Source organism: Arachis hypogaea, unplaced genomic scaffold (genome assembly GCF_003086295.3).
Source record: "Arachis hypogaea cultivar Tifrunner unplaced genomic scaffold, arahy.Tifrunner.gnm2.J5K5 arahy.Tifrunner.gnm2.scaffold_34, whole genome shotgun sequence".
Taxonomy (NCBI): domain Eukaryota; kingdom Viridiplantae; phylum Streptophyta; class Magnoliopsida; order Fabales; family Fabaceae; genus Arachis; species Arachis hypogaea.
The window spans coordinates 147,872-159,225 of NW_027255458.1; the positions used below are offsets into that span (position 1 = coordinate 147,872).

Sequence of the window (11,354 nt, forward strand, 5' to 3'; positions counted from 1 at the left end):
TGCTTTGAGCTCAGGTTTCGGTGCTTCCTTCTCTTCTTTCACTTTCTCAGGCATGCTTGGCATGGTTGTCTCAGCAGCCTTCATGTCACTAACTTCAATCTCCTTGGTGAACTCCTCCTCTGCCACTTCCTTTGTTGTTTCCTCAAAGGTTTCTTGTATTGCAATATCCACTACATCCACCCTCATGCATTCCTTTAGTGATTCTGATGGATAGCTCATTGCCTTGAATACGTTATACACCAATTTTTCATCATGTAATCTAAGAGTGAGTTCACCCTTTTGGACATCTATGATGGCTCCAGCAGTAGCCAGGAAAGGTCTTCCCAGAATTATGGAAGCTTTGGCTTCTTCCTCCATATCTAACACCACAAAATCGGCAGGGAATATAAAATCTCCCACTTTCACCAACAAGTCCTCAACTATTCCATGAGGGAATTTAAAAGCTCGATCTGCCAATTGGAGGGCCATTCTTGTTGGTTTGGCCTCTTCAATCTTCATTCTTTTCATCATGGTTAGAGACATCAAATTGATACTGGCCCCTAAGTCACACAAGGCCTTCTCCACCATGACTTCTCCTATGATGCAGGGGATTTGGAAACTGCCTGGATCCTTCAATTTCCGAGGCAATTTGTGTTGAATGATGGCACTGCATTCTTCAGTCAACAACACAGTTTCCTCATTTCTCCAGCTTCTCTTCTTGGTCATTAATTCCTTTAAGAATTTTGCATAGAGTGGCATTTGCTCTATAGCCTCAGCAAACGGAATGTTGATTTGAAGCTTCTTGAAAATCTCCAAGAATCTGGAGAATTGGCCATCTTTTTCTCTTTTCATCAAACGTTGAGGATATGGTGCTTTGGGTGTATAAGGCTTCAGGACCTCTTTTTCTTTTTCTTTTATTGCAGATGGTGCAAAAGATTGTCCTTGTTCCTTGTCTCCCACATCTTCCTTTGCTTCATCCTCTGTGGTTTCCTTTGAGATCTCCTTTAGCTTCTTCCCACTTCTGAGGGTTATGGCCTTACATTCTTCCCTTGCAATAGCCTTGGTAGCATGAGAAACGCTTGGCCCAGGGGTTTGCTTAGACAAATACACAATTTGATTTTCTAGCTTCTGGATGGCAGCTCCTTGGTTTTGCAAGTTAGAGTTTACTTCTTCCTTAAAAGCTTTCAATTCGGTTATGTCTTGACTCATGGTTGCAATCATTCTTTCTATCCTATTTAATTGATCTTGAAATTGTTGGTTCGGAGTGGATTGGGCAGGTTGGTTATTTTGGCCATGATATGTTGGTTGGGGGTAAATGTTTTGTGTGGCTTGGTATGATCTTTGGTTGGAGTTTTGGTATGTGGAGTTGTTGTGTTGGTTGTAAGGTTTGTGGTTTTGTGGTTGGCTTTGTTGGTTTCCCCACCCAAAGTTTGGGTGGTTTTTCCATCCTGGGTTGTAAGTGTTGGAGTGTGGATCATATGATTGCCTTTGTTGGTTTCCCACATAATTGGCCTCTTCCCAATCACCTCCTTCAATGCTTGTTTCCTCTTGATCTTGTGTGTGTATTGCAGCCACTTGCTTTGTGTCTAACTTCCTGGTAAGCTCTGCTAGTTGCTTGGCAAACACCTTGTTTTGGGCTAGGATTGCATCAACATGGTTCAGCTCCATGACTCCTTTAGTGTTGTGCCTTTCTGAAGCATAGTAGTATTCATTCTCAGCCACTGTCTCAATCACTTCAATGGCTTCTTCCACAGTCTTTTTCCTGTTCAATGAACCTCCTGATGAATGGTCTACAGCCTTCCTTGATTCATAGGAAAGCCCATCATAGAAAATATGTAATTGCACCCAGTCAGGGAACATGTCAGGTGGGCATTTCCTTGTCAATTCTTTGAACCTCTCCCATGCTTCGTAGAGCGTCTCACCATCTTTTTGTCTAAAAGTTTGAACCTCAGATCGAAGCCTATTGACCCTTTGTGGTGGGTAGAAACGTGCCAGGAACTTGCTCTCCACCTCATCCCAGGTTGTTAGGCTGTCCCTTGGGAATGATTTTAGCCACTTAGCTGCCTTGTCCCTAAGTGAAAATGGAAACAAGAGCAGTTTATAGGCATCATCCTGGACTCCATTGGACTTCACAGTGTCGCAAATTCTCAAGAATTTGGTGAGATGTTGGTTTGGATCTTCATTAGCACTCCCACCAAATGAACAATGATTCTCCACCAATGATATTAGCTGTGGTTTGAGTTCAAAATTGTTGGCCTGAATGGGTGGTTTCTGGATGCTGCTGCCACAATTCCCAGAGGTTGGGTTTATGTATGAGCCAAGAACCCTCCTCCCAGGAATGGCATTGTTTCCATCATCCCTCTCATGGTTGTGAACTTCTCTATCCATGTTGAGATCTAGAGCTTCCTCAAAGTTGTCCTCCGATTCTCCTTCAGATTCTTCTTCTCCCAGTACCCTCTTCCTTCTTGCTTCCCTTCTAAGTCTATGAAGGGTCCTCTCTGGTTCGGTATATGGAGGAGTTGATGTCTCTCCTCTCCTACCTGTCATACAAGAACACACTACAAGCAACAAACAAGTGGAATACTCTTGGTTACTGGAAGAGTATGGTTAGAGCAATTGAGGAATTAATTCAAATAGTTAGTGGGTCAGTGAGTTAGTTGCTTGAATTTAAAGGCATAAAGAAAGAAAAAGCAAATAACAGAGTGCAGGAATTAAAATCAACAAGTAACTTGAACTAAATCAAAACAAGAAAAATGCTCAATCTAGTTAACTTCCAATTTGAGAATTGTCAATCGAAAACCAATCCCCGGCAACGGCGCCATAAACTTGATGGACTATAACTGGGTATAGCTACGATTAAGGGAAATTGCACAAACGGCAAAATTCCTTCCGGCAAGTGCACCGGTTATCGTCAAGTAAAAACTCACAATAGAGTGAGGTCGAATCCCACAAGGATTGGTTGAATGAGCAATTCGAATTAAAAGTTTGATTAGTTGAGCGGAATCAAGAATTGGGTGTGAATTTGCATAAAGTAAATTGGCGGGAAATGTAAATTACAAGGAATTGAAATGACTGAATCTTAAATTGCGAGAATTAAAGTGCGAGAAGTTAAATTGCTGAAATTAAAAGGGATGGGGTGATTGCATGAAATTAAATTGCAGAATGTAAATGGAAAATGTAGATCAGAGATGGGGAATTCATTGGGTGTTAGGAGATATTGAGATCTCCGAATCAAAACATTTCATCTCTTCCTCAACCAATGCATTCATTGAATTTTGCTTGGCAATCTTATATGATTGGATCCCAATCCCTTGGCTCACCAATTCTCTCTAAAAACAAACAAATTCCCAATCCGTTGGTTTAAATGTTCATAAGAAGAGATGAAGCTTGATCACTGATTATACCACACAATTTCATGGACCACAATTTGGTAGGATTACATGTCACAATATCCATCCAAACCCCAATCCAATTCACTGTGAGAAAGCTTCTCTAGCATGAATCCATCATTCCTTTCCCAAGGTTCCGAAGGATTCCAATTATGGGTAGTTTCTTTCCCAAGACAACTACCCAATGGAATTAGATCGAGAAGCTTTCTAACAAAATTCAAGAGAAAAGATTGAAGAAGAAGAATAAACTATTATTGATTCATTGAACTACAATAGAGCTCCCTAACCCAATGAAAGGGGTTTAGTTAGTCATAGCTCAGAATTCAATTACACAATATGAAAAGTTCTAAAGTGTCCAAAAAAGATCCCAACTAACTTCAATTCTATCCTATTTATACACTTTCTAAATTGAGCTTCTGATGTGTTTCTTGGGCTTTGAGGCCTTTCCTTGATTTCCTTTTGCTTTAGGCTTATGGTTCATAATCTTGGTGAGGCTCTGATCCAATTCTGTAACATTCATTGAGCAAACTTAGTGATAAACAAGCAATGACACCAGACTCAACAATTTGAAGTTCCAGACTCATCAATTCTTCAGGCCCAATCCCATAAACCATGATATTCAATTGGGTTTCATGCCATAATAAGTTTAAGTTAATCTTTGTGCTCAATTGCTAACTTAAACTTCAATATAATTGGCCCAGAAACCTTTTCAAATGGTGGTGTTTAAGTTTAAGTTTAAGTTTCAGTTTAAGGTCAAACTAAAACTTAAACTTGGAAATGAAGAAAGCACACCCTGGAGGCAATTTGGGTCGACCACGTTTAACCTCCAGTTTGAGGTTAAACTGGAGGTTAAACTTGGAAATGAAGAAAACACCCTGGAGGAGAAAAGCCATCGAACACGTTTAACCTCCAGTTTGAGGTCAAACTGGAGGTTAAACGTGGAAACACTTCCCTTTCTTGAGTCGTCACTTTGTTCTCTTGTCAACCTTGCCAATTTGATGCCAAATATGGACTATTATACCTCGTTGGAAAGCTATGGATGTCTACTTTCCAATGCAACTGAAAGCGCATCATTTGGAGTTCTACAACTCGAGTTATACTCCATAGAAGGTGAAGAGGTCAGCTGGCCTAATTGCATGTTGGTACTATGCTCTTCTATGCACATTACGGGGCTGTTTTCTCCCTCAATTTTTAGTATCCACCATGCATGCCATATATGCTTGGAAAGCTCTAGATGTATTCTTTCCAATGCATTTTAAATCACCTCATGTAGAGTTTTGTAGCTCAAGTTATTTATGTTTGAAGAAGGCATGGTCAAGCTGTTCCATATAACACGTTTAAGCTCCAGTTTAAGGTTAAAGTGGAGCTTAAACGTGGAAATGCTCCTGGTGCCTTTCTTACTTCTGGCGTTTAACCTCCAGTTTGAGGTCAAACTGGAGGTTAAACGTGGAAATGCTTCTTGGTGAGGAGAAAGTGTCGAACACGTTTAACCTCTAGTTTAAGGTTAAACTAGAGGTTAAACGTGGAATGCTCCCTTGGTTCAAATCATCATTCTGGCGTTTAACCTCCAGTTTGAGGTCAAACTGGAGGTTAAACGCGGAATGCTTCTTAGTGCCCTTTCTCATTCTGGCGTTTAACTTCCAGTTTAAGGTCAAACTGGAGGTTAAACGCCAGTTACAGCATTTCCTCTCTTCTCATGATTTTGGCGTTTAAGCTCCAGTTTAGGCTTAAACTGGAGCTTAAACGTCCCATTTGAATTTCAAGCTTCCTTCATTGATTTTGTTTCTTCCTTGCCTAGCCTCTCTTCCCTGAAATCATCCAAACAATTGCATCAAAGTCTTGCAAAATTTCATGAGAATTCATCCATTCATAGCATTCAAGTAATATAACTAAAAACTCATGGAATTTGCATCAAAATCATAATGTTTTGGATGGTTCATTGCTTTGTTGTTCATTTAACCATTCTTGGTTACTTTAAGCTCAAGAAAATGCATAAAACAACTAGAACTAACAGAAAAATGCTAGTGAAACTAGCCTAAGATGCCTTGGCATCACAACACCAAACTTAATACTTGCTTGTCCCTAAGCAAGTCCTGAGTTATTTGAGAAGAAAGTATGAAACAAAAAGCAATTACATTGGTTATATTAGCAACATTTGAAGTTCATCAGAAGGGTTTTATGCAGAAAGTTGCAGCATCACTTTTTCATTCTTATCAAGTAGAATTATCACTTTTTCATTGCATCCATCAAACACTGCTATGGCCTCTTGTTATTCTTATGTCTTTGGCACATTTTCCTTTCTTTGTTTTTCTTTTTCTTAGAGCTATTTTGCTCCTTGTTTGCTCAGTGTCATGTGTTGCACAAGCCTTTGGCATTTTCTTTTTCTTATCAATGCATTACACATATCCACTACAGGCATTTTAATTCACATTTCTTCTTGAGACATTGGTGCCCAGCACCTCTTTGTGTGACTAAATGTTTTGTATTTAGGTTGCTCTTGATAATGGACTTTTGGTTGATAATCCCGGGTTAGTTAACCCAAGTTACCAAGTGTTGAAACACTCCTCAGAACCTATTCATCCAAGCATATCCTTAATACATAAACACCACAGGCATTTGTCTCAGAAGTTCAAACCATTGGTGCCTAGCTTATTTTCTCATTTTTTTTTTGCTTTTTACTTTTTTGATTGCCCTTTTCAGTGGCTTTTTCTTCTTCTTTTTCTTTCTTTCTCATGGCCAAAGACATTTATTCATCAAGATCCATAGACAGTATTCAACTTCTACACAAAAATGATGATTCTACACTAAATTTCCAGTGAGCTAACTAAACAATCAAGCATACATACCCCCACTTAATTCTACTTGATTTGTCACTAATTGAGCCAAGTTACCTTTGTTCAAACTTTTCTTTTATTTTTGAAAACAGAACAAGCATGTCAAGCATTTGATTAAGTAGGTGAAGTTATATCCAAAAATCTAGGCAATTTACTTTATTCAAGCAGTAAATCAACAAACATACTAAAAACTTCACATTCCAGAAAGATTCAACAATTACAGTTTAAACCAGAACAAGCATGCTTTTGTTTGCTTTTTAAAGAATAGTCAAGGAACAACACCACCTTGTGAAATTTCTTGTTTTCTCCTTGTTGCCAGGAAACAATTTGATTTCTCCTTCTTCTCCCAGTTGTTGCTTCATGTTCTTTCTAAGATCCTTGTTTCCTTTCCTGCAATTAGTGATGAAGTTGCTTGCTTCTCAAGCACTTGAGTGGTTAGCTCAATGATGTATGGGCAAGTGTCTGAGTCTTAAGTTGGTGTGTGAACACCAAACTTAATCTCCTACTTACTCCTCTGTTCTTTGAATTCTTGAATTCTCCTTGGCGTGAAGTTGCTGCTAAGGATTTTAAGCATTTCTGTGATTGCTTAGAATGGTTATTCCTTTCATATAATTCAAAGGTTGTTGTGTTCAATTGATCTTTACGGTGGAACACCAAACTTAGAGTTACACATTCCCCTTTGAATTATTGATCCACAAATTCATTGTTTGGTGTGAAACACCAAACTTAATTCTTTGCAATGCACAGAAACTACTTTACCCTTTATTGAAACAAATAAAAGACACAGCAAAAGAGTGTTACCTCAGGTTGGGTTGCCTCCCAACAAGCGCTCTTTTAACGTCATTAGCTTGACGGTCAGTTTCCTTAGTTGAGGTGATATTTAACCTTGTCCTTCTCCTCTACATCTCCCAAGTAATGTTTGAGTCTTTGACCATTCACAGTGAAGGTTCTTTGTGACTTTTCTTCCATGATTTCTACTTGTCCATATTGGGAGACCTTGGTGACAAGGAATGGTCCAGACCACCATGATTTTAGCTTCCCTGGAAATAGCTTCAGCCTAGAATTGTAGAGCAATACTTTTTGTCCTGCTTCAAATTTCCTTGGGGCTATGTTGCTGTCATGCTTCTTCTTTGCTCTTTCTTTGTAAATTTTGGCATTCTCATAAGCTTCAGCTCTGAATTCTTCCAGCTCTTGAATTTGCAACATCCTTCTTTCTCCAGCAGCTTTGCTGTCCAAGTTTAAGAGTTTCAAGGCCCAAAATGCCTTGTGCTCCAACTCCAGTGGCAAATGGCAAGCCTTTCCATATACTAGTTGGTAAGGAGACATTCCAATTGGTGTTTTGAAAGCTGTCCTATATGCCCAAAGAGCATCATCTAGCTTAATCGACCAGTCCTTCCTTGAAGCTCCCACAGTCTTTTCCAAGATTCTTTTGAGTTCCCTATTAGATATTTCGGCTTGCCCACTCGTCTGTGGATGGTATGGTGTGGCTACCTTATGTTTGACTCCATATTTTAGAAGTAATGCCTCTAATGGTTTGTTGCTGAAGTGGCTTCCTCCATCACTGATGATTGCTCTTGGAACCCCAAAACGGCAAAAAATGTGTTTTCTTAGGAAGTTCATGACCACCTTATTGTCATTAATTGGAGTTGCTATTGCTTCAACCCATTTGGATACATAGTCTACTGCCACAAGAATGTAATTATTTGAGTATGAGGTGGGAAAGGGTCCCATGAAATCTATCCCCCATACATCAAACAATTCAAGTTCCAGAATAAATTGTTGTGGCATCTCATTTCTTTTTGGCAAGTTCCCCGCTTTCTGGCATTCATGGCAACGCTTCACTAGTTCCTTTGCATCTTTGAAGATAGTAGGCCAATAAAAACCACACTGCAACACCTTGGCTGCTGTTCTTTCTCCTGCAAAATGTCCTCCATAAGTGGAGCCATGGCAGTCCCATAAGACTTCCCTTCCTTCTTCCTCTGATATGCATCTTCTTAGTATGCCATCCGAACATTTTTTGAACAAGTAAGGTTCGTCCCAGATGAAGTATTTGGCATCATTTACCAATTTCTTCCTTTGATGCTTGTTAAATTCCAACGGCAGACTCCCAGTGGCCTTGAAGTTTGCTATGTCTGCAAACCATGGTGCTTTGTGAATCACCATGAGTTGTTCATCAGGGAAGCACTCATTTATATGTGTGCTTTGTGTGCTTCCTTCTTCATATGGTATCCTTGATAAATGGTCTGCCACTTTGTTCTCTACACCCTTCTTGTCTTTGATTTCAATGTCAAATTCCTGCAACAAAAGAACCCATCTAATAAGTCTTGGTTTGGATTCTTGTTTAGCAAGTAAATATTTTAAAGCTGAGTGATCAGTGAAGACAATGACTTTAGACCCAATGAGATAGGATCTAAATTTGTCAAATGCAAAGACTATTGCCAAGAGTTCTTTTTCAGTGGTTGTGTAATTCCTTTGGTTATCATTCAAGACCTTACTGGCATAATAAATCACATGTACCAAATTGTCTTTCCTTTGTCCTAACACTGCCCCAATAGCAAGGTCTGATGCATCACACATCAGTTCAAAAGGTAAGTTCCAATCAGGTGGGGCAATGATAGGTGCAGAGGAAAGTTTTTGCTTCAAAAGTTCATAGGCTAGCATGCAATTTTTATCAAATACAAAGGGTGTATCAGAGAGAAGCAAGTTACTCAAAGGTTTGGCTATTTTAGAAAAGTCTCTAATAAACCTTCTGTAAAAGCCAGCGTGTCCCAAAAAACTCCTAACTGCCTTGACATTACTTGGTGGAGGTAGTTTTTCAATGAGTTCCACCTTAGCTCTGTCCACCTCAATGCCTCTATTTGAGATTTTGTGGCCAAGGACTATTCCTTCTGTGACCATGAAATGACATTTTTCCCATACTAGGTTGGTCTCTTGGCATCTCTTAAGCACCAAGGCAAGGTGGTGTAGGCAGCTAGGAAAAGAATCTCCAAACACAGAGAAATCATCCATGAAAACTTCAATAAACGTTTTGATCATGTCCGAAAAGATGGACAGCATGCACCTTTGGAAAGTTGCAGGTGCATTGCACAATCCAAAGGGCATGCGTCTATACGTAAAAACTCCATATGGACAAACAAATGATGTTTTCTCTTGATCTCTTGGATCAACTACTATCTGATTATAGCCTGAGTATCCATCCAGAAAGCAATAATAAGCATGTCCTGCAAGCCTTTCAAGCATCTGATCCATAAATGGGAGTGGAAAATGATCTTTTCTGGTGGCTTCATTGAGCTTCCTATAGTCTATGCACATCCTCCACCCAGTGACAGTTCTTGTGGGTATGAGTTCGTTCCTCTCATTTGGCACCACAGTTATGCCACCTTTCTTGGGAACTACATGTATGGGACTAACCCACGGGCTATCAAAAATGGGGTATATTACCCCTGCCTGCCATAACTTCATGACCTCCTTTTGTACCACTTCTTTCATGGTGGGATTCAATCTTCTCTGAGCTTGAATGGAGGGTCTAGCATCCTCTTCTAACAAAATTTTGTGCATGCATATGGATGAACTTATCCCCTTCAAATCAGCTAGGGTCCACCCAATGGCATCTTGATGAGCTAGGGTCCATGCAAAATTCATTTTTGAGTAAAGAAAAATACCACAAGTCTGGAGAGCACACTCATCGCTCTTTAAGTTGGAGGTTGTATCCCACACTAGAACTCGTGTAAATTAGAGTTTTCGAATTTCATGGGAGTAAAAGATATTTTAATCGTGTACTCCTCACCTCGATTAAGGTTGTGTTTAGCTCTGGATCCATGCAAAATTTATTTCAAGGGAAAGAAAAATACCACAAGTCTGGAGAGCACACTCATCGCTCTTTAAATTGGAGGGTGTATCCTACACTAGAACTCACGTAAATTAGGGTTTTCGAATTTAATGGGAGTAAAATATATTTTAATCGTGTACTCCTCTCCCCGATTAAGGTTGTGTTTAGCTCCGGTGTCCATGCAAAATTCATTTTCAAGGATATAAAAATACCACAATTCTGGGGAGCACACTCATCGCTCATTAAGTTGGAGGGTGTATCCTACACTAGAAGTCATGTAAATTAGGGTTTTCGAATTTAAAGGGAGTAAAATATATTTTAATCGTGTACTCCTCACCCCGATTAAGGTTGTGTTTAGCTCCGGAGTCCATGCAAAATTCATTTTCGAGTAAAGAAAACTAACACAAGTCTCGAGAGCACACTCATCGCTCTCTAAATTAGAGGGTGTATCCTACACTAGAACTCACGTAAATTACGGTTTTCGAATTTAATGGGAGTAAAATATATTTTAATCGTGTGCTCCTCACCCCAATTAAGGTTGTGTTTAGCTCCGGAGTCCATGCAAAATTCATTTTTCGAGTAAAGAAAAATACCACAAGTATGGAGAGCACACTCATCGCTCTCTAAATTGGAGTGTGTATCCTACACTAGAACTCACGTAAATTAAGGTTTTCGAATTTAATGGGAGTAAAACATATTTTAATCGTGTACTCCTCACCTCGATTAAGGTTGTGTTTAGCTCCGGAGTCCATGCAAAATTTATTTTAAAGGAAAGAAAAATACCACAAGTCTGGAGAGCACACTCATCGCTCTTTAAATTGGAGGGTGTATCCTACACCAGACCTCACGTAAATTAGGGTTTTCAAATTTAATGGGAGTAAAATATATTTTAATCCTGTACTCTTTACCCCGATTAAGGTTGTGTTTAGCTCCGGAGTCCATGAAAAATTCATTTTCGAGTAACAAAAAATAGCACAATTCTGGAGAGCACACTCATCACTCTTTAAATAGGAGGGTGTATCCTACACTAGAACTCACGTAAATTAGGGTTTTCGACTTTGATGTGGTAAAATAAATTTTAATCGTGTACTCCTCACCCCGAATAAGGTTGTGTTTAGCTCCGGAGTCCATGCAAAATTCATTTTTGAGTAAAGAAAAATACCACAAGTCTGGAGAGCACACTCATCGCTCTTTAAGTTGGAGGTTGTATCCCACACTAGAACTCGTGTAAATTAGAGTATCGTGTACTCTTCACCTCGATTAAGGTTGTGTTTAGCTCTGGAGTCCATGCAAAATTTATTTCAAAGGAAAGAAAAATACCAC

The 11,354-nt window shown here is 39.4% G+C and overlaps 1 non-coding gene across 1 annotated transcript; it reads left to right on the forward strand.

The window, feature by feature from the left end:
• The first annotated feature begins 1,837 nt into the window (after positions 1–1,837).
• Positions 1,838–1,941, forward strand: LOC114926229 (small nucleolar RNA R71). The gene has a single exon (XR_003816674.1). It is a non-coding gene; the product is annotated as a small nucleolar RNA R71 (small nucleolar RNA).
• Positions 1,942–11,354: the final 9,413 nt, after the last annotated feature.